The sequence below is a fragment of the Pongo pygmaeus genome, chromosome X, assembly GCF_028885625.2.
Source record: "Pongo pygmaeus isolate AG05252 chromosome X, NHGRI_mPonPyg2-v2.0_pri, whole genome shotgun sequence".
Taxonomy (NCBI): domain Eukaryota; kingdom Metazoa; phylum Chordata; class Mammalia; order Primates; family Hominidae; genus Pongo; species Pongo pygmaeus.
The window spans coordinates 67,457,967-67,479,533 of NC_072396.2; the positions used below are offsets into that span (position 1 = coordinate 67,457,967).

At 38.0% G+C, this 21,567-nt stretch overlaps 1 pseudogene; it reads right to left on the bottom strand.

Moving 5' to 3' along the window:
* LOC129024105 (la-related protein 4-like) overlaps positions 1-21,567 on the bottom strand; it is a 35,599-nt pseudogene that overhangs the window by 13,460 nt on the left and 572 nt on the right.

Genomic DNA, 21,567 nt, shown 5'->3' on the forward strand with positions numbered 1-21,567 from the left:
TCTCATGTGCAGAGACACACATAGGCTCAAAATAAAAGGATGGAGGAAGATCTACCAAACGAATGGAAAACAAAAAAAGGCAGGGGTTGCAATCCTAGTCTCTGATAAAACAGACTTTAAACCAACAAAGATCAAAAGAGACAAAGACGGCCATTACATAATGGTAAAGGGATTAATTCAACAAGAAGAGCTAACTATCCTAAATATATATGCACCCAATACAGGAGCACCCAGATTCATAAAGCAAGTACTGAGTGACCTACAAAGAGACTTAGACTCCCACACATTAATAATGGGAGACTTTAACACCCCACTTCAACATTAGACAGATCAAAGAGACAGAAAGTCAACAAGGATACCCAGGAATTGAACTCAGCTCTGCACCAAGCAGACCTAATAGACATCTACAGAACTCTCCACCCCAAATCAACAGAATATACATTTTTTTCAGCACCACACAACACCTATTCCAAAACTGACCACATACTTGGAAGTAAAGCTCTCCTCAGTAAATGTAAAAGAACAGAAATTATAACAAACTATCTCTCAGATCACAGTGCAATCAAGGCAGAACTCAGGATTAAGAATCTCACTCAAAACCGCTCAACTACATGGAAACTGAACAACCTGCTCCTGAATGACTACTGGGTACATAACGAAATGAAGGCAGAAATAAAGATGTTCTTTGAAACCAATGAGAACCAAGACACAATGTACCAGAATCTCTGGGATGCATTCAAAGCAGTGTGTAGAGGGAAATTTATAGCACTAAATGCCCACAAGAGAAAGCAGGAAAGATCCAAAATTGACACCCTAACATCACAATTAAAAGAACTAGAAAAGCAAGAAGAAATACATTGAAAAGCTAGCAGAAGGCAAGAAATAACTAAAATCAGAGCAGAACTGAAGGAAATAGAGACACAAAAAACCCTTCAAAAAATTAATGAATCCAGGAGCTGGTTTTTTTAAAGGATCAACAAAATTGATAGACCGCTAGCAAGATTAATAAAGAAAAAAAGAGAGAAGAGTCAAATAGATGCAATAAAAAATGATACAGAGGATATCACCACTGATCCCACAGAAATACAAACTACCATCAGAGAATACTAAAAACACCTCTATGCAAATAAGCTAGAAGATCCAGAAGAAATGGATAAATTTCTCAACAAATACACCTTCCCAAGACTAAACCAGGAAGAAATTGAATCTCTGAATAGACCAATAACAGGAGCTGAAATTGTGGCAATAATCAATAGCTTACCAACCAAAAAAAGTCCAGGACCAGATGGATTCACAGCCGAATTCTACCAGAGGTACAAGGAGGAACTGGTACCATTCCTTCTCAAACTATTCCAATCAATAGAAAAAGAGGGAATCCTCCCTAACTCATTTTATGAGGCCAGCATCATCCTGATACCAAAGCCGGGCAGAGACACAACAAAAAAAGAGAATTTTAGACCAATATCCTTGATGAACATTGGTGCAAAAATCCTCAATAAAATACTGGCAAACCGAATCCAGCAGCACATCAAAAAGCTTATCCACCATGATCAAGTGGGCTTCATCCCTGGGATGCAAGTCTGGTTCAATATACGCAAATCAATAAATGTAATCCAGCATATAAACAGAACCAAAGACAAAAACCACATGATTATCTCAATAGATGCAGAAAAGGCCTTTGACAAAATTCAACAACACTTCATGCTAAAAACTCTCAATAAATTAGGTATTGATGGGATGTATCTCAAAATAATAAAAGCTATATATGAAAAACCCACAGCCAATATCATACTGAATGGGCAAAAACTGGAAGCATTTCCCTTGAAAACTGGCTCAAGACAGGGATGCCCTCTCTCACCACTTCTGTTCAACATAGTGTTGGAAGTTCTGGCCAGGGCAGTTAGGCAGGAGAAGGAAATAAAGGGCACTCAATTAGGAAAACAGGAAGTCAAATTGTCCCTGTTTGCAGATGACATGATAGTATATCTAGAAAACCCCATTGTCTCAGCCCAAAATCTCCTTAAGCTGATAAGCAACCTCAGCAAAGTCTCAGGGTACAAAATCAATGTACAAAAATCACAAGCATTCTTATACACAAACAACAGACAAATGGAGAGCCAAATCATGAGTGAACTCCTATTCACAATTGCTTCAAAGAGAATAAAATACTTAGGAATCCAACTTACAAGGGATGTGAAAGACCTCTTCAAGGAGAACAACCAACCACTGCTCAAGGAAATAAAAGAGGATACAAACAAATGGAAGAACATTCCATACTCATGGGTAGGAAGAATCAATATCGTGAAAATGGCCATCCTTCCCAAGGTAATTTACAGATTTAATGCCATCCTCATCAAGCTACCAATGACTTTCTTCACAGATTGGAAAAAACTGCTTTAAAGTTCATATGGAACCAAAAAAGAGCCCGCATCGCCAAGTCAATCCTAAGCCAAAAGAACAAAGCTGGAGGCATCACGCTACCTGACTTCAAACTATACTACAAGGCTACAGTAACCAAAACAGCATGGTACTGATACCAAAACAGAGATGTAGATCAATGGAACAGAACAGAGCCCTCAGAAATAACGCCGCATATCTACAGCTATCTGATCTTTGCCAAACCTGAGAAAAACAAGCAATGAGGAAAGGATTCCCTATTTATTAAATGCTGCTGGGAAAACTGGCTAGCCATATTTAGAAAGCTGAAACTGGATCCCTTCCTTACACCTTATACAAAAATCAATTCAAGATGGATTAAAGACTTAAACATTAGACCTAAAACCATAAAAACCCTAGAAGAAAACCTAGGCATTACCATTCAGGACATAGGCATGTGCAAGGACTTCATGTCTGAAACACCAAAAGCAATGGCAACAAAAGCCAAAATTGACAAATGGGATCTAATTAAACTAAAGAGCTTCTGCACAGCAAAAGAAACTACCATCAGAGTGAACAGGCAACCTACAAAATGGGAGAAAATTTTCACAACCTACTCATCTGACAAAGGGCTAATACCCAGAATCCACAATGAACTCCAACAAATTTACAAGAAAAAAGCAAACAACCCCATCAAAAAGTGGGTGAAGGACATGAACAGACACTTCTCAAAAGAAGACATTTATGCAGCCAAAAAACACATGAAAAAATGCTCACCAGCACTGGCCATCAGAGAAATGCAAATCAAAACCACAGTGAGATACCATCTCACACCAGTTGGAATGGCAATCATTAAAAAGTCAGGAAACAACAGGTGCTGGAGAGGATGTGGAGAAATAGGAACACTTTTACACTTTTGGTGGGAATGTAAACTAGTTCAACACTTGTGGAAGTCAGTGTGGTGATTCCTCAGGGATCTAGAACTAGAAATTCCATTTGACCCAGCAATCCCATTACTGGGTATATACCCAAAGGATTATAAATCATGCTGCTATAAAGACACATGCACACGTATGTTTATTGCGGCACTATTCACAATAGCAAAGACTTGGAACCAACCCAAATGTCCAACAATGATAGACTGGATTAAGAAAATGTGGCACATATACACCATGGAATGCTATGCAGCCATAAAAAAGGATGAGTTCATGTCCTTTGTGGGGACATGGATGAAATTGGAAATCATCATTCTCAGTAAACTATCAGAAGAACAAAAAACCAAACACCGCATATTCTCACTCATAGGTGGGAATTGAACAATGAGAACACATGGACACAGGAAGGCGATCATCACACTTTGGGGACTGTTGTGGGGTGGGGGTAGGGTGGACGTATAGCATTGGGAGATATACCTAATGCTAGATGACGAGTTAGTGGGTGCAGCGCACCAGCATGGCACATGTATACATATGTAACTAACCTGCACATTGCGCACATGTACCATAAAACCTGAAGTATAATAATAATAATAAAAAAAAGAATATATTACTTTATATTCTTTACACATGTCTCCTGAGAGCTCTGCATTACACTCAGAATGAGCACCTGATGTAGCTGCTGTTTCATGCCAAGATCTTTCAGTTTCATTAGTTACTTGGGTGGCATCAGTATTTCTAGAAGCAACTCTTTGCCATAATTTGGCATTAGGATTTAAACCAGTTCCTTTAGATGTTACCTGCGCATTTCACCTTTCTCTCTCCTCTGCCTCAAATGTTGCTCACTTCCCTCCCACAGGGCCTCGAAATGTCCCCCTGTGTACTTACTATTACCAGTGAGTTTTTTACCCTCGGATAATTTCTGATTGTTTATTAATGTCTTTTCCTTTCTGATTGAATAATTTCCTTAGCATTTATTTCAAGACAGGTATGGTGTTGAAGAAATCCCTCCACTTTTGTTTGTTAGGGAAAGTCTTTATTTCTCCTTCATGATTTAAGGACATTATTGTCAGATATACTATCCTAAGATATTATTTTTTTCTTCAACACTTTAAATATGTCATGCCATTTTATCCTGGCCTGTAAAGATTCCACTGAAAAGTCTGCTGCCAGACACATTGGACGTCTATTGTGTGTTCTTTGTTTATCTCTTTTCTCTTGCTGATTTTAGGATTTTTTCCTTATCCTTGGCCTTTGAGAGTTTATTAGATTCCTTGAGAAAGTCCTTTTCGGGGTTAAATCTGGTTTGTGTTCTATTACGTTCTTTTTCTTGGATAGTGATATATTTCTCTGGGCTTGGGAAGTTCTGTTACTAGAGCTTTGAGTAACCATCTTCAAGCTCACTATTTTTTTCTTCTTCTTCTTGATCAATTCTGCTATTAAATAACTCTGATGCATTCTTCAGTATGTCAGTGGCATTTTTCAGCTCTAAAATTTCGCTTGATTCTTTGAAATTATTTCAATTTCTTTGTTAGATTTATCTGATATAATTCTGAAATCCTCCTTTGTGTTATGTTGAATTTCTTTGAGTTTCCTCAACTTGGCTACTTTAAATTATCTGTCTGAAAGGTCCCTTCCCTTGTGTCTTACTTAGTTAATTTGGTAAGGTCATATTTTCCTAGATGGTGTCAATGCTAGTAGATGTTTTTCAGTGACTTGACATTGAGGAGTTAGATATTTATTGTAGTCATCACTGCCTGGGCTTATTTGTACCTGTCCCTGGGAAGACTTTACAGATATTTGAAAGGGTTTGCTTGGGTGTTGTGTTCTAAGCTGTTTCTTCTTTATAGGGCACCCCTAAACCCAGTAATGCTCTGGTTTTGCAGACTTGTAGAGATACCTCCTTGATGGTGTTTGACAAGATCCAGAAGAATTATCTGGATTACCAGCCAAAGATTCTGATTCTCTTCACTTGTTTTTTTCCCCAAACAGAGTCTTTCTCTCTCTCTGTTCTGAGCCATCTAAAGCTGGGGTTGAAGTGGCACAAGCACCTCTGTGGCCGCCACCACTATGACTGTGCTGGTTCAGACCTGAAGCCAGTACAGCACTGGGTTTCTCTCAAGGCTTGGTGTAAAAACTCCTTGGCTACTGCCTGTGTTCACTCAAGGCACTGGGACACTACAATCAGCAAGTGGCAAAGCCAGCCAGACCTCTTTTGTTTCTTAAGGGTGGCAAGGTGCCCCATGCCTTTGGTGGGTCCAGAGGTGCCATCCAGGAGTCGGGGACTAGAGTTAAAATTCTTAGAAGTCTACCTGGTGTTCTATTGTATTTCAGCTGAGTTGACACTCAAACCACAAGTCACAGTTTTTCCTACTCTTCCCTCCACTTTCCAAAGGCAGAGGAGCTTCACCCTGTAGCCACCACCACCCCAGGACACAAGTCGTACTGCAAAACTACCACTAATATTTTTTTTAGTGCCCAAGGGCTCTTAAATCAGCTTGTGGTGAATGCTGCCTGGCCTGAGACTCACCCTTCAGAGCAGTTGGCTTCCCTCTAGCCCAGGAAATGTCCAAGAATGCCATCCAAAAGTCAAGTCCTAGAATCAGGGGCCCCAAGAGCCCACATGGTGCTCTACCCCACTGTGGCCATGTTGACACCTAAGGTGCAAGAGAAAGTCACGTTTACTCTTCCCTCTCCTTTTCTCAAGCAGAAAGAGTTTTGCTTCATAGCCACTATATCTGGTAACGTGGTGGAAATGTGCTGAGTCTCACCTGAAGCTAGCAAATGTCAGAGTCTCACCCAAGGCCATCAACATAGTACCTGTGTATCACTGATGGTTATTCATGGCCCAAGGGCTCTCCAGTTAGCAGGTAATAAATACTGCCAGGACTGAGTCCTTTCCTTTAAGGCAGAGGGTTCCCTTCTGACCCAGGGTATGTCTAGAATTGTCATCTTAGAGCTAGTTCCTGGAACAGGGGCCTCCTGGCTCTGACCAATGTCTTATTCTGCTGTGGCTGAGCTGGTATCCAAGATGCAAGACAAAGTCCTTCCCACTCTTTTCTTCCACCTCCTCAAGTGGAAGGAAGGGGTCTCTTTTGGAGCCATAAGCTGTGCAGCCTGAGTTTAGGGGAGTGGTAATGCCAGCACTTTCTTGGTTGGCATTATCCAGCAGTTCTTTGGCTGGCTGCCCCTGTTGGTGTCTCCATAGGTCACATACCTCACCCCCCGACCACGACAACCACCAAGTCTACTATCTCTGGGCCTAGTTTAGCGCTAACACTCTACTAAGAGTTGCAGTTCTTATGGCCTAGGCTGCCTTTCAAATGTACCTGGAGACACAGGGAACTCTAGCTCTTGGTAATGAGGTTTGTGGGAACTCAAGATTGGACCACTGGAATTGGCAATTACCCTCTGGCTAGGGCTGGTTTAAATCCACCATTCACGGATGGGTGCTAGCTGAGTTTTGTCCAGATTTTGTTTCATCACTAACAGGACAGTCCTGAGTTCAATGCCTAACAATTGCTGTGTTCCCTCTCCCCTGGAGCCCAGAGACACTCTCCACAATATGCTACAGCTGCCAGAGATGGGGCAGGGGTAGCATTGGCAATTTAAGATTTTTTTTCCTATCTCTTCAGTGCCTCTTTCAGTGATATGAAGTTCAAACCAGTGCTCACCTGATTTTTGGTTCTTATGGAGGTGTTTTTTTCAGTGTAGATAGTTTTTAAATTGATGTCTTTGCCAGGGAAACAATCAACAGACTCTCTCTCTATATATAATATATATGTCATATATATCATATAATATATGATATATATCATGTTATATATATCATATATATGATATATAATACATTATATTATATATATTTTATATTATATTTATATATATATTTATATTATAAAATATATATTATATAAATGTATATTATATATTAATATACATGATATATATTCTATATATCATATATATAACCTCTAATTTTAGGTTCAGGTGTACATGTGCGGGTTTGTTATATAGGTGGTAAATCGTAGGTCACGGGGGTTTGGTGTGTAAATTATTCCATCACCCAGGTGATAAGCATGGTACTCAATAGGTATTTTTCCTGCTCCTTTCCCCCCTCCCACTCTCCACCCTCAAGTAGGCTCTGGTGTCGTTGTTCCCCTCTTTGTGTCCACGATTTCTCATTGTTTAGCTCTCAGTTATAAGTGACAACTTGCGGTACTTGGTTTTCTGTTTCTGCATTAGTTTGCTTAGGATAATGGCCTCCACCTCCATCCATGCTGCAACAAAGAACAAGATCTCATTCTTTTTATTAATTTTTAATTTTAATTAATCTATTTATTTATTGTTGTTTCAATAGTTTCGGGGGAACAAGTGGTATTTGGTTACATTGATGAGTTCTTTAGTGGTGATTTCAGAGATTTTGTTGCACCCATCACCCAAGCAGTGTACACTGTACCCAATGTGTAGAATTTTATCCTTCATCCCCCTTCCCCGCTTCTCCCCTCAAGTTTCCAAAGTCCATTGTACCATTCTTATGCCTTTGTGTCCACATAGCTTAACTCCCATTTACAGGTGAGAATATACAATGTTTGATTTTCCATTCCCGAATTACTTCACTTAGAATAATGGTCTCCAACTCCATTCAGGTTGCTGCAAATGCCATTATTTCATTCCTTTTTATGGCTGAGTAGTATTCCATTGTGTATATATGCCACAGTTTCTTTATCCACTCGTTGGTTGATGGACATTTGGGCTGGTTCCATATTTTGCAATTTGAATTGTGCTGCTATAAACATACATACGCAAGTGTCTTTTTCATATCTGGATCTCATTCTGTTTTGTGGCTGCATAGTATTCCATGATATATATGTACCATAATTTTTATACTGTCTACTATTAATGAGAATTTAGGTTGATTCTATGTCTTTGCTATTGTGAATAGTGCTGCAATAAATAAGTGTGCCTTTATGTTAGAGAGATTTATATTTTTTTTTCAGTACATACCCAACGATGGAGTTGCTGGGTTCAATGGTAATTTGGTTTTAAGTTGTTTGAGGAAACACAACACTGCTTTCCACATTGGCTGAACTAATTTGCACTTTCACCAGCACTGTATAAGCATTCCTCTTTCTGCACAACCTCACATGCATGTGTTACTTTTGGACTTTTTTATATCTATATATATTTTTATTATAGTTTAAGTTCTAGGGTACATGTGCACAATGTGTAGGTTTGTTACATATGTATACAAGTGCCATGTTGGTGTGTTGCACCCATTAACTCCTCATCCACATTAGGTATATCTTCTAATGCTATCAATCCCCCCTCCCCCCACCCCACAACAGTCCCTGGTGTGTGATGTTCCCCTTCCTGTGTCCAAGTGTTCTCATTGTTCAATTCCCACCTACGAGTGAGAACATGAGGCGTTTGGTTTTTCATCTTTGTGATAGTTTCCTGAGAATGATGGTTTTCAGCTTCACCCATGTCCCTACAAAGGACATGAACTCATCCTTTTTTATGGCTGCATAGTATTCCACGGTGTATATATGACACATTTTCTTAATCCACTCTATCATTGTTGGACATTTGGGTTGATTCCAAGTCTTTGCTATTGTGAGTAGTGTCACAATAAACATACGTGTGCATGTGTCCTTATGGCAGCATGATTTATATTCCTTTGGGTATATACCCAGTAATGGGATGTCTGGATGAAATGGTATTTCTAGTTCTAGATCCCTGAGGAATCGCCACACTGTCTTCCACAAGGGTTGAACTAGTTTACAGTCCCACCAACAGTGTAAAAGTGTTCCTATTTCTCCATATCCTCTCCAACACCTGTTGTTTCCTGACTTTTTAATAATTGCCATTCTAACTGGTGTGAGATGGTATCTCATTGTTGTTTTGATTTGCATTTCTCTGAAGATCAGTGATGATGAGCATTTTTTCATGTGTCTGTTGCCTGCATAAATGTCTTCTTTTGAGAAGTGTCTGATTATATCCTTCACCCACTTTTTGATGGGGTTGTTTGATTACTTCTTGTAAATTTGTTTTAATTATTTGTAGATTCTGGATATTAGCCCTTTGTCAGATGAGTAGATTGCAAAAATTTTCTCTCATTCTGTAGGTTGCCTGTTCACTCTGATGGTGGTTTCTTTTGCTGTGCTGAAGCTCCTTAGTTTAATTAGATCCCATTTGTCAGTTTTGGCTTTTGTTGCCATTGCTCTTGGTGTTTTAGTCATGAAGCCCTTGCCCATGTCTATGTCCTGAATGATATTGCCTAGGTTTTCTTCTAGGGTTTTTATGGCTTTAGGTCTAACATTTAAGTCTTTAATCCATCTTCAATTAATTTTTGTGTAAGGTGTAAGGAAGGGATCCACTTTCAGCTTTATACATATGGCTAGCCAGTTTTCCCAGTACTATTTATTAAATAGGGAATCCTTTCCCCATTTCTTGTTTTTGTGAGGTTTGTCAAAGATCAGATGGTTGTAGATGTGTGGCATTATTTCTGAGGGCTGTGTTCTGTTCCATTGGTCTATATCTCTATTTTGTTACCAGTACCATGCTGTTTTGGTTACTGTAGCCTTGTAGTATAGTTTGAAGTCAGGTAGTGGGATGTCTCCAGCTTTGTTCTTTTGGCTTAGGATTGACTTGGCAATTCAGGCTCTTTTTTGGTTCCATATGAACTTTAAAGTAGTTTTTCCAATTCTGTGAAGAAAGTCATTGGTAGCTTGGTGAGGATGGCATTGAATCTATAAATTACCTTTGGCAGTATGGCCATTTTCACTATATTGATTCTTCCTACCCATGAACATGGAAAGTTCTTCCATTTGTTTGTATCCTCCTTTATTTCCTTGAGCAGTGGTTTGTAGTTGTCCTTGAAGAGGTCCTTCACATCCATTGAAAGTTGGATTCCTAGGTATTTTATTCTCTTTGAAGCAATTGTGAATGGGAGGTCACTCATGATTTGGCTCTCTGTTTGTCTGTTATTTGCGTATAAGAATGCTTGTGATTTTTGCACATGGATTTTGTATCCTGAGTCTTTGCTGAAGTTGCTTATCAGCTTAAGGAGATTTTGGGCTGAGACAATGGGGTTTTCTAGGTGTAAAATCATGTCATCTGCAAACAGGGACAATTTGACTTCCTCTTTTCATAATTGAATACCTTTTATTTCTTTCTCCTGCCTGATTGCCCTGTCCAGAACTGCCGACACTATGTTGAATAGGAGTGGTGAGAGAGGGCATCCCTGTCTTGTGCCAGTTTTCAAACGGAATGCTTCCAGTTTTTGCCCATTCAGTATGATATTGGCTGTGGGTTTGTCATAAATAGCTCTTAGTATTTTGATATACTTTCCATCAATACGTAGTTTATTGAGAGTTTTTAGCATGAAGGGCTGTTGAATTTTGTTGAAGGCCTTTCTGCATCTATTGAGATAATCATGTGGTTTTTGTCTTTGGTTCTGTTTATATGCTGGATTATGTTTATTGATTTGTGTATGTTGAACCAGCCTTGCATCCCAGGGATGAAGCCAACTTGATCATGGTGGATTAGCTTTGTGATGTGCTGCTGGATTCAGTTTGTGGACTTCTTAACAATAGTCGTTCAGACTGGTGTGAGATGGTATTTCATTGTGTTTTTAATTTGCATTTCTCTAATGATTAGTGATGTTGAGCATTATTTCACATGCTTGTTGGCTGCATATATGCCTTCTTTGGAAATGTGTCTGTTCATATCCTTTGCCCATTTTTAACGAGTGTTTTTGATTCTTGCCTGTAAAATTAAGTTTCTCATAAATTATGGATCCAATTTTTGTTGCATGCATAGTTTGAAAATTTTTTCTCCCATTCTGTAGATTGTTTACTCTGTTGATAGTTTCTTTTGCTGCAGTAGCTCTTTAGGTTAATTAGGTACCATTTGATCATGTTTCATTTTGTGCAATTGCTTTTGCTATCTTCATCGTGTAATCTTTGTCAGTTTCCATGTTCAGAATGGTATTGCCTAGGGTTTTTATAGTTTTAGATTTTACATTTATTTCTTTAATCTATCTTCAGTTGATTTTTGTATGTAGGGTAGGAAGGAGTCCAGTTTTATTCTTCTGCATATGCGTAGCCAGTTATTCCAGCACCATTTATTAAATAGGGGGTGCTTTCCCTAGTTCTTGTTTTTGTCGACTTTATCAAAGATCAGATGGTGGCAGGTGTAGGGCCTTACTTCTGGGCTCCCTATTCTGTTCCATTGGTCTATGTGTCTGTTTTGGTACCAGTGCCATGTATTTTTGGTTGCTGTTGTCTTATAATGTAGTTGAAAGTCAGGTAGCATGACGCCTTTAGCTTTGTTCTTTTTGTTTAAATTTGCCGTGGGTATTTAGGCTGTTTGTGGTTTCATATGAATTTTTTTAAGATAGTTTTTTTTTTTCTAATTCTGTGAAGCATGTCATTAGTAGGTCAGTGGGAATAGCATTCAATCTGTAAGTTGCTTTGAGCAGTATGGCCATGGTTATCACATTGGTTCTATTTATCTATGAACATGTAATAATTTTTACTTGTTTGTGCCATCTCTGATTTCTTTGAGCGGTGTTTTGTAATTCTCATTGTAAAGAACATTCACCTTCCTGGTTAGCTGTATTTCTAGGTATTTTGTTCTTTTTGTGGTAGATATGAGTTGGATTATTATCCTGATTTGGCTGTCATCTTGCATGCTATTAGTGTGTAGACATGCTACTGCGTTTTGTACATTGATTTTGTATCCTGAAACTTTCCTGAAGTTGTTTATTAGGTGAAGGAGCTTTTGGTCAGAGACTGTGCAATTTTTTACATATAGAATCGTGTCATCTACCAATAGGGAGAGTTTAACTTCCTCTCTTCTTATTTGGATGCCCTTTATTTATTTCTCTTTCCTGATTGCTCTAGCTAGGAATTCCAGTACCCTGTTGAATAAGTGTGGTTAGAATAGCCATCCTTGTCTTGTTCTGGTTCCAAAGGGGAATGCTTTTGGCTTGTTTTATTTTTGCATTTCGTTTATGTTGCCCGTGGGTTTGTCATAGATAGCTCTGATTTCAAGGTATGATCCTTCAATGCCAATTTCTTGAGAATTTTTAACATGAAGAAATGTTGAGTTTTATCACAAGCTTTTTCTACATCTATTGAGATGATTATGTGGTTTCTGTTTTTAGCTCTGTTTATATGATGAATCAAATGTATTTATTTGCATATGCTGAACCAACCTTGCATCCCAGGGATAAAATCGACTAGAGCATCGTGGATTAGCTTTTTGATCTGCCGCTGGATTCAATCATCTATGTTCATCAAGCATACTGGCCGGAGTTTTTCTCTTTTCATTGTGTCTCTGCCAGGTTTTGGTATTAAGATGATGCAGGCCTCATAGAATGAGTTGGGGAGGAATCTCTCCTCCTCAATTTTTTTGGAATAGTTTCAGTTGTAATTGTAATAGCTCTTTATAGAGCTGGCAGAATTTAGTTGTGAATCTGTCTTATCCTGGGCTTTTTTTTCATTGGTAGGCTTTTTAATACCGACCAATTTTTGAACTCCTTATTGGTATATTCCGGGATTCAACTTACTAGTTCAAATTTGGGAGGTTGTGTGTTTCCAGGAATTTGTATGTTTCTAGGAAAACATAGTTTTTCTATCTTGTGTGCATAGATATGTCTGTAGCAGTCTCTGAGGTTTGCTGTATTTCTGTGGGGTGAGAGGTTAACTCCCCTTTGTTATTTCTGATTATGTTTATTTGGATCTTCCCTCTCTCTCTTTTTCTTTATTAGTCTAGCTAGTGGTATATCAATCTTATTTATTCGTTCAATACAGCAGATCCTAGATTTGTTGACGTTTTGTATGGTTTTCACATCTCAATTTCCCTCAGTTCAGCACTGATTTTATTTTATTCTCATTTTCTGCTAGCTTTGGGGTTAGTTTATTCTTTCAGTAGTTCCTCTGGGTGTGATATTAGGTTGTTAATTTGAGATCTTTCTATCTTTTTGATGTGGGATTTTAGTGCTATAATCTTGCGTCTTAACAATGCTTTAGCTGTGTCTCAGAGATTTTGGTATGTTGTATATTTGTTTTCAGTGTTAAAGAATTTCTTAGTTTCTACCTTAATTTCATTGCTTACCCAAAAGTCATTCAGGAGCAGGTTACTTTATTTCCATGTGAATGTATGATTCTGAGTGATTTTCTTAGTATTGGTTTCTATTTTTATTGGGCTGTGGTCTGAGATTGTGTTTGGTATGATTTTGGTTTTTTGAATTTGCTGATAATTGTTTTATGGCTGATTTTGTGTTCAATTTTAAAGTATGTGCCATGTGCAGATGAGAATGTATATTCTGTTTTTTGGGAGTGAAAAATCCTGTAGATGTATGTTAAGCCCATTTGGTCAAGTGCCAAGTTCAGGCCCCAAATATCTTTGTTAATTTTTTGCTTCAGTGGTCTGTCTAAAACAGTTAGTAGGGCACTGAAGTCTCTCACTATTATTGTATGGGTACCTAAGTTTTTTCATAGGTCTCTAAAAACTTACTTTATAAATCTGGGTGCTCCTGTGTTGGGTGCATATGTACTTAGGATGGTTAGGTCTTTTTGTTGAATTGAACCCTTTACCATATGTAATTTCTTTCTTTTTCTCTCTTTTTTTTTAAATTATTGTTGGTTTAAAGTCTATTTTGTTTGAAATTAGAATAGAAGCCCATTTCTTCGGTTTTCTGTTTGCTTGGTGGATTTTTCTCCATCTTCTTACTTGAGACCTATGGGTGTCACTACATGTGGGAAGGGTCTCTTGAAGAGAGTGAACTGTTGGGTCTTGCTTCTTTATCCAACTTGACACTCTGCCTTTTAATTTGGGGTATTTATCCCATTTACATTCAAGGTTAATATTATGTCTAGATTTTATCCTGTCAGCGTGTTGATAGCTGGTTATTTTGCAGACTTGCTTGTGTGATTGCTTTTTAGTTTTAATAGTCTGTATAGTTAAGTGTGTTTTTATGTTGGCCAGCAATAGTCTTGCTTTTTATATTTAGCACTTCCTTAAAAATCACTTATAAGATAAGTCTGGTGATAATAAATTTTCTTACTATTTGCTTTTCTGGAAAGGATTTTGTTTCTCTCTTGCTTATGAAGCATAGTTTTCCTAGATATAAAATTATTGGTGGAATTCTTTTCTTTGGGTATGCTTTATATAGATACCCAACCTGTTCTGGCTTGCAGGTTTTCCACTGAAAGTTCTGCTGTTAGCCTGATGGGGTTCCTTTTTTTAGGTGGCCTCCTCTCTAGCTGTCTTTAACATTTTTTCTTCCATTTCGACTTTGGAGAATCTCATGCATATTTTTCTTGGGGATGGCCATCTTATATAGTATCTTGATGGCATTCTCTGCATTTCCTGAATTTGAATGTTAACCTCTCTAGTGAGTTTGAGGAAATTTTCATGGATGACATCTTTATTTATGTTTTCCATGTTGCTTGCTTTCTCTCTTTCTCTTTTAGGGATGCCAAAGAGTCATAGATTTGGTATGTTTACATAATCCCATGTTGCTCGGAAGAGTTTTTTTTCTCCATTTTTTAAAATTTTTGCTTACTGAGTTATTTCAGAGAACTAACCTTCGAGCTCTGAGATGCTTTCCTCAGCTGTGTTGATTCGGCTGTTAATACTTGCAATTGTACTATAAAATTCTTGAAGTGAGTTTTTCTTAGCTATCATACAGTTTAGTTTTTTTAATGGCCATTTTATTATTCATCTCCTGTATTATTTTATTCTATTTCTTAAATTTCTTTGGTTTGTTTAAACTTTTCCCTGAATCTCCATGACTTTTTTTTCTATCCATATTCTAAATTATATTTTTGTCATTTCAGCCATTTCAGCCTGGTTAAAATTCATTGCTGGGGAAGTATAGACTTGTTTGGATGTGAGAAGACATCTGGCTGTTTGAGTTGCCAGTGTTCTTGTGTTCATTATTTCTCATCTGTGTGAGCTGATGTTCCTTCTATCTTTGAAGTTGTTATCCTTTGGATGGCTTTTTTTATTATTTTTCTTTTTTGATGCCCTTGAAGGTTTGATTGTTGTATAAGGTAGGTTCACTCAACTGGGTTTATTTCTGAAAGATTTTAGGGGACCAAAACTCAGCTCAGCACTCCTGGTCTGCATACTCTTACTTTGTGTGCCTGATACCGGGACCCTGGCTTTGTTCTCTGGGCCCTCAAAGTTAGGAACCTGCAGCACTGGAGGTGCTGATGTGTTCCTGGCCCACTGGCCACAACGTTTCAATGGGTAGTGCCAACCTACGTGCTTCTTTTAGGCTGTGGAAGCAAGATCCATGCTCACTTACATATGCCAGGATCCATGGCAGCAAAGTGGGGTAAACATGTCAAGAGGTGAGGGGGAGCAGTGGAAGTGAGACTGTGGTTTTCTTGTGTGTGCTTACTCCAGTGGCAGGGCTCAGGTGGGGATGGGGTTTAGGGTCCATCACTACTTTCTAATTTCAGAACTTTTCATCATTCCCAAAAGAAACCTCATTAGTAGTCATTCCCCATCCACTACATCCCTACCCTCAGTCCTTGGTGAAAACTAATATATTTTCTATTTCTATTAAAATCCCATTCCAGGAATTTTATATAAATCAAAATCTATGACGTGATATTTTGTAACTGGATTATTTCCCATAGTATGTCTTCAAAGTTCATCATGTTGGAGCATGTATCTTTACAAATATTGTCTCCCTGTTGTTTTTCATTCCATTTTCTAGTGGTGTCTTTTGGAACACAAACATTTATAATTTCAATGAAGTCCAATTTATCTATTTCCTTTTATTGATTGTGCTAAATCAGAGTCTGTACTGGAGAGGGAAAAGCTATAAAAAGAAATTATTGAGTCAGTTGATAAAATTGAAATACAAATGGCAGGTTAAATACAAGAATTAGGGTCAGACAAGGTAGTTCACACCTGAAAGCCCAGCACCTTGGGAGGCCAAGGTAGGAGGGTCACTTGAGCCCAGGATTTTAAGACCAGCCTGGGCAAAATAGTGAGATCCCACCTCAAAGAAAAATAAAAGAATTAGCCAGGCATGGTGGCACACACCTGTAGTCCCAGTCACTTTGGAGGCTAAGGTGGGAGAATCACTTGGCCTGAGAGGTCAAGGCTGCAGTGAATTATGATCATGCCACTTACTACAAACTGAAAGGCTGTCAGTTTTTCCCCATTCAGTATGCTACTAGCCATGGGTCCATTGTATATGGCTTTTATTATGTTGAGATATGTTTATTCAATAACCAGTTTTTTAAGGGTTTTTATCATGAAGGGATGTTGAATTTTATCAAATGCTATTTCAGCGTCAATTAAAATAATCTTAAGGTTTTTGTCATGTATACATTTATTAAACCATACTTGCATCTCAGGGAAAAATCTCACTTGATCATAATGGATGATCTTTTTAATGTGTTGCTGAATTTGGTTTACTAGTATTTTGTTGGAAATTTCTGCATCGCTATTTATCAGTTATATTGGCCTGTAGTTTGTTTGTTTTTTTAATGTGTCTTCAGTTTTGGTGTCAGAGTAATACTGACCTCATAGAATGAGTTTAGAAGTATTACCTTTCCCACTATTCTTCAGAATAGTTTGAGTAGAATTAGTGTTACTTCTTCTTTAAATATTTGGTAGAATGCAGAAGCGAAACCATCAGATCTCGGGCTTTTCTTCACTGGGAAAGTATTTATTATGGCTTTGATTTTTTTATTTGTTATTGGTGTGCTTAGGTTTCTAATTTCTCCATGGTTCAATCCTTGTAGGTGATGTGTGTTTGGGAATTTGCCTATTTTTTCTAGATTTTTCTATTTATTGGCATATTGTTGCACATAGTAGCCACTAATGATCCCTTCAATTTCAGCAGTATCAGTCATAACGTCCCCTTTTAAATCTCTGCTATTATTTATTTGGGTCTTCTCCCTTTTTTCCTTAGTCTCCTTAAATGTTTGTCAATTTTGTTGTTCTTTTCAAAAAACCGACTTTTTTTCGTTTATCTTTTATGTTGTTTTCTCCATTTCAAATTCATTTATTTCTGCCCTCATACTTATTTTTTCCTTTTAATAATTTTGCATTTGGTTTGCTCTTGATTTTCTAATTTTTAGAGATGTAATGTTAAAGTTATGTATTTGAAGTTTTTTTTTTTCTTTTTTGATGTAGGCACTTACAGCTATAAACTTCCCTCTTAGCACTGCTTTTGCTGTACCCCATAGGTTTTGATGTTTCCATTATAGTTTGTCTCAAGAAATTTTTCAGTTTTGCTTATAATGTCTTCATTGTCCCACTGGTCATTCAAAAGCATATTGTTTAGATGCCATAAGTTTTTTAGTTTCCAAATTTCTCCTTGTTATTGATTTATCATTTTATTCCATTGTGGTGAGAGAAAATGCTTATATTTAAATTTTTTGAATGTTTTATGCCTTGTTTTGTAACCTAACATATTGTTTGTCCTTAAGAATGATCTATGTTCTGAGCAGAAGAATGTGTATTTTGGAGCTATTAGATGAAATGTTCTATAAATCTCTGTTAAGTCCATTTGCTGTGTAGTGCAGATAAAGTCTGATGTTTCTCTGTTGAGTTTCTGTCTGGGAGATGTGCCCAATGCTGACACTGAGGTTGTAATGTCTACAGCTATTATTTTATTGAGATATATTTCTTTCTTTAGCTTTAATAATATTTGCTATATATATCTGGGTGCTTCAGTGTTGGGTGCATAAAGATGTACAACCATTATATCCTATTGTTGGATTGACCCTTTTAGCATTATATAATAACCTTCTTTATCTTTTAGAGTTTTTTCCTTGCAATCTATTTTCTCTGATATCAAAATAGCTACTCTTGCCTTTTTTTGGTTTTCATTGGCATGAAGTATCTTTTTTCTACCTCTTTATTTTTAGTCTATGCATATCTTTGTAAGTAAAGTGTGTTTCTTGTAGGCAATAGAGCATAAGATCTTGTTCTTTTATGCATTAAGCCACTCTATGTCTTTTGATTGGGGAGTTTAGTCCATTCACATTCAATGTTATTAATGATAAGTAGGAACTTACTCCTGCCATTTTGTTAGTTTCCTGAATGTTTTGTGGTATTGTCTTCCTTCTTTCCTTCCTTCCTGTCTTCCTTTCAGTGAAGATAAATTTTCTCTGGTGGTATGATTTAATTTCTTGCTTTTTATTTTTATTTTTGTATCTATTGTATGTTTTTTGATTTGAGATTACTCTGAAACTTGCAATTACTATCTTACAACTCATTATTTTAAACTGATGACAACTTAACACTAATTGCATAAAGAAACAAATAAAAAAACATGGAAAAAACACTAATAAAAACTCTACACTTCAACATTATCCTCTCACTTTTTAACTTCTTGTTGCAAGGTGTTGTAGTCATTTTCTTTGTTGGTTCATCATTTAGTCTTTCTACTTAAGATGTGAGTATTTATACACCACAATTACAGTGTTATAATATTCTGTGAGGTGAAGGGGGTATAGCTCAGGGGTAGAGCATTTGACTGCAGTGTTATAATATTCTGTGTGCTGACTATTACTAGTGAGTTCTGTATCTTCAGGTAATTTATTCTTGCTCATTGAAATCCTTTGCTTTCAGATTGAAAAACATTTTTCAGCATTTGTTTTTAGGACAAATCTGGTGCTGATGTAATCCCACAGCTTTTGTTTGTCTGAGAAAGTCTTTATTTCTCCTTTGGGGTTGAAGAATGTTTTCACCAGATATCTTCTTCTAGGGCAAAAGTTTTATTTGTTTTTTTTTTCCTTCAGCTCTTTAAATATGCCATGACACACTCTCCTGGACTGTAAGGTTTCCACTGAAAAGTCTGCTTCCAGATGTATTGAACCTCTATTGTATGCTATTTGTTTCTTTTCCTTGCTGGTTTTATAATCCTTTCTCTTTTTTTTTTTTTTTTGTTGGTATCCCAAGATTTTTTTTTATTATTATACTTTAAGTTTTAGGGTACATGCGCACAATGTGCAGGTTAGTTACATATGTATACATGTGCCATGTTGGTGTGCTGCACCCATCAACTTGTCATTTAACATTAGGTATATCTCCTAATGCTATCCTTCCCCCCTCCCCCCACGCCACAACAAGCCCCAGTGTGTGATGTTCCCCTTCCTGTGTCCATGTTTTCTCATTGTTCAATTCCCACCTGTGAGTGAGAACATGCGGTTTTTGGTTTTTTGTCCTTGCGATAGTTTGCTTCTTTGACTTTTGGGAGTTTGATTATTAAATGCCTTGAGGTAGAATTCTTTGGGTTCTATCTTCTTGGTGTTTTGTAGCCTTCTTGTATTTGAATGTTGATACCGTTCTCCAGATTTGGGAAGTTCTCTACTATTATCCCTTTGAATAAACTTTCTACCCTGATCTTTTTCTCTACTTCCTCTTTAAGGCCAATAACTCTCAGATTTGCCATTTTGAGGCTATTTTTGTATCTTGCAACTTTACTTCATTGTTTTTGGTTTTTTCTTTTGTCTCCTATGACTGTGTATTTTAAAAGAGACTGTCTGCAAGCTCACTAATTCTTCATTCTGCTTGATCAAGTCTGTTATTAAGTGACTCTGATGCATTCTTTGGTATGTCACTTGCATTTTTGCTTGATGCTTTTAAATTATTTTAATCTCTTTGTTAAATTTATTTTATGGAATTCTGAATTCCTTTTCTGTGTTTTCAATTTCTTTGAGTTTTCTCAAAAGGGCCATTTTGAATTATCTCTCTGAAAGGTCACATGTGACTGTTTCCCCAGGACTAATCCCTGGTGCCTTATTTAGGTCATTTGGTGAGGTCATAGTTTCCTGGATGGTCTTGATGCTTGTAGACGTTCATCCATGTCATCAGGGCATTGAAGAGCTAGATATTTATTGTAGTTGTCACTCTCTGGGCTTGGTTGTGACTGTCCTTATTAAGAAGGCTTTCCAGGTATTCAAAGAAACTCGGGTCTCAAGCTAAATATTGCTGTTGTTTTTGCAGATTTGCAAAGGTACAAAGTTGGTAGTTTTGGATAAGATGTAGAAGAATTCTCTAGATTACTGGGAAAGGACTCTTTTTTTTGTGTGCCTTACTTTCCCTCAAATGAATGGTGTCCCTCTGTCTATGCTGAGCCACCTAGGACTGGGTGTGTGGTGGTGCAAGTATCCTTTGGCTGACACTCCTGTGCTGGGTCAGACCTGAAGTCAGCACACACTGGTTCTTGCCCGAGGCCTGCTATAACCACTTCCCAGCTACCACCTATGTTTATTCAAGCTCCTAGGGCTCTACAATCAGCTGGTGGTAAAGCCATCCAGGTTTGTGTTCTTCCCTTCAAGGCTGCAAGTTCTCCTAGGCCTCAGGCAGGTCCAGAGATGCCAACTGAAAGTCAGAATTTGAAGTCAAAAACCTTAGAAATTTGTCTGATGTTCTATTCTACTGTAGCTAAGCTGGCACTCAAACCACAATATAAAGTCCTTCCCACTTTTCCGTTCCCTTTCCACAGGCAAAGGAGCCTCTCTCTGTGGGCACCACCATCACCAGCCCATAGAGCAGGGGGGTCGTTCTGCCAGTCCACCACTAATGTTCACAAAGCCCAAGATCTTTTCAGTCATTTTGTGTTGAATGCTGCCAGGTCTGAGACTCACCCTTTAGGGCAATGGACTCTACTCTGGCCCAGGACTGGTCTAGAAATGCGGTCCAGGAGCCTAGGCCTGAACTTGGGGATCCTAATAGTCTGCTTCTTGCTCTATCCCACTGTGGTTGAGCTGGTACCTAAGGTACAAGACAAAGTGCCCTTTATTTCTCCCTCTGCTTTTTTTAAACAGGAGTCTTTCACTATGGCCACAACAGCTGGGAATGTGCTGGGTCACATCTTTAGTCAGCACATCTCAGAGCCCAAGGCCCATTGTGTACTACCTGGATATTGCTGTTTTTTAGGGACTAAGCGCTTTTTAGTCAGCAGGTGATGAACTCTTCTAGGACTGGATCTTTCCCTTCAAGGCGGCGGGCTCTCTTTTGGCTCAGGCTGTGTGTAGAAATGTCATCCAGGAGCTCGGACCTGTAACGGGGACCTTACAACTCTGCCTGGTGACATATTCTACTGTGGGTGAGCTAGTATCCAAGATCCAAGACAACACCCTCTTTACTCTTTATTATCCTCCCCTTAAGAAGAAGAAAGAAGATGCTTTCATTGTTGTGAGCTACACTGCCTGGGGTTGGGGGAGGGGTGGGGCAAACACTCCTTTAGCTGCCCCAGCTGGTA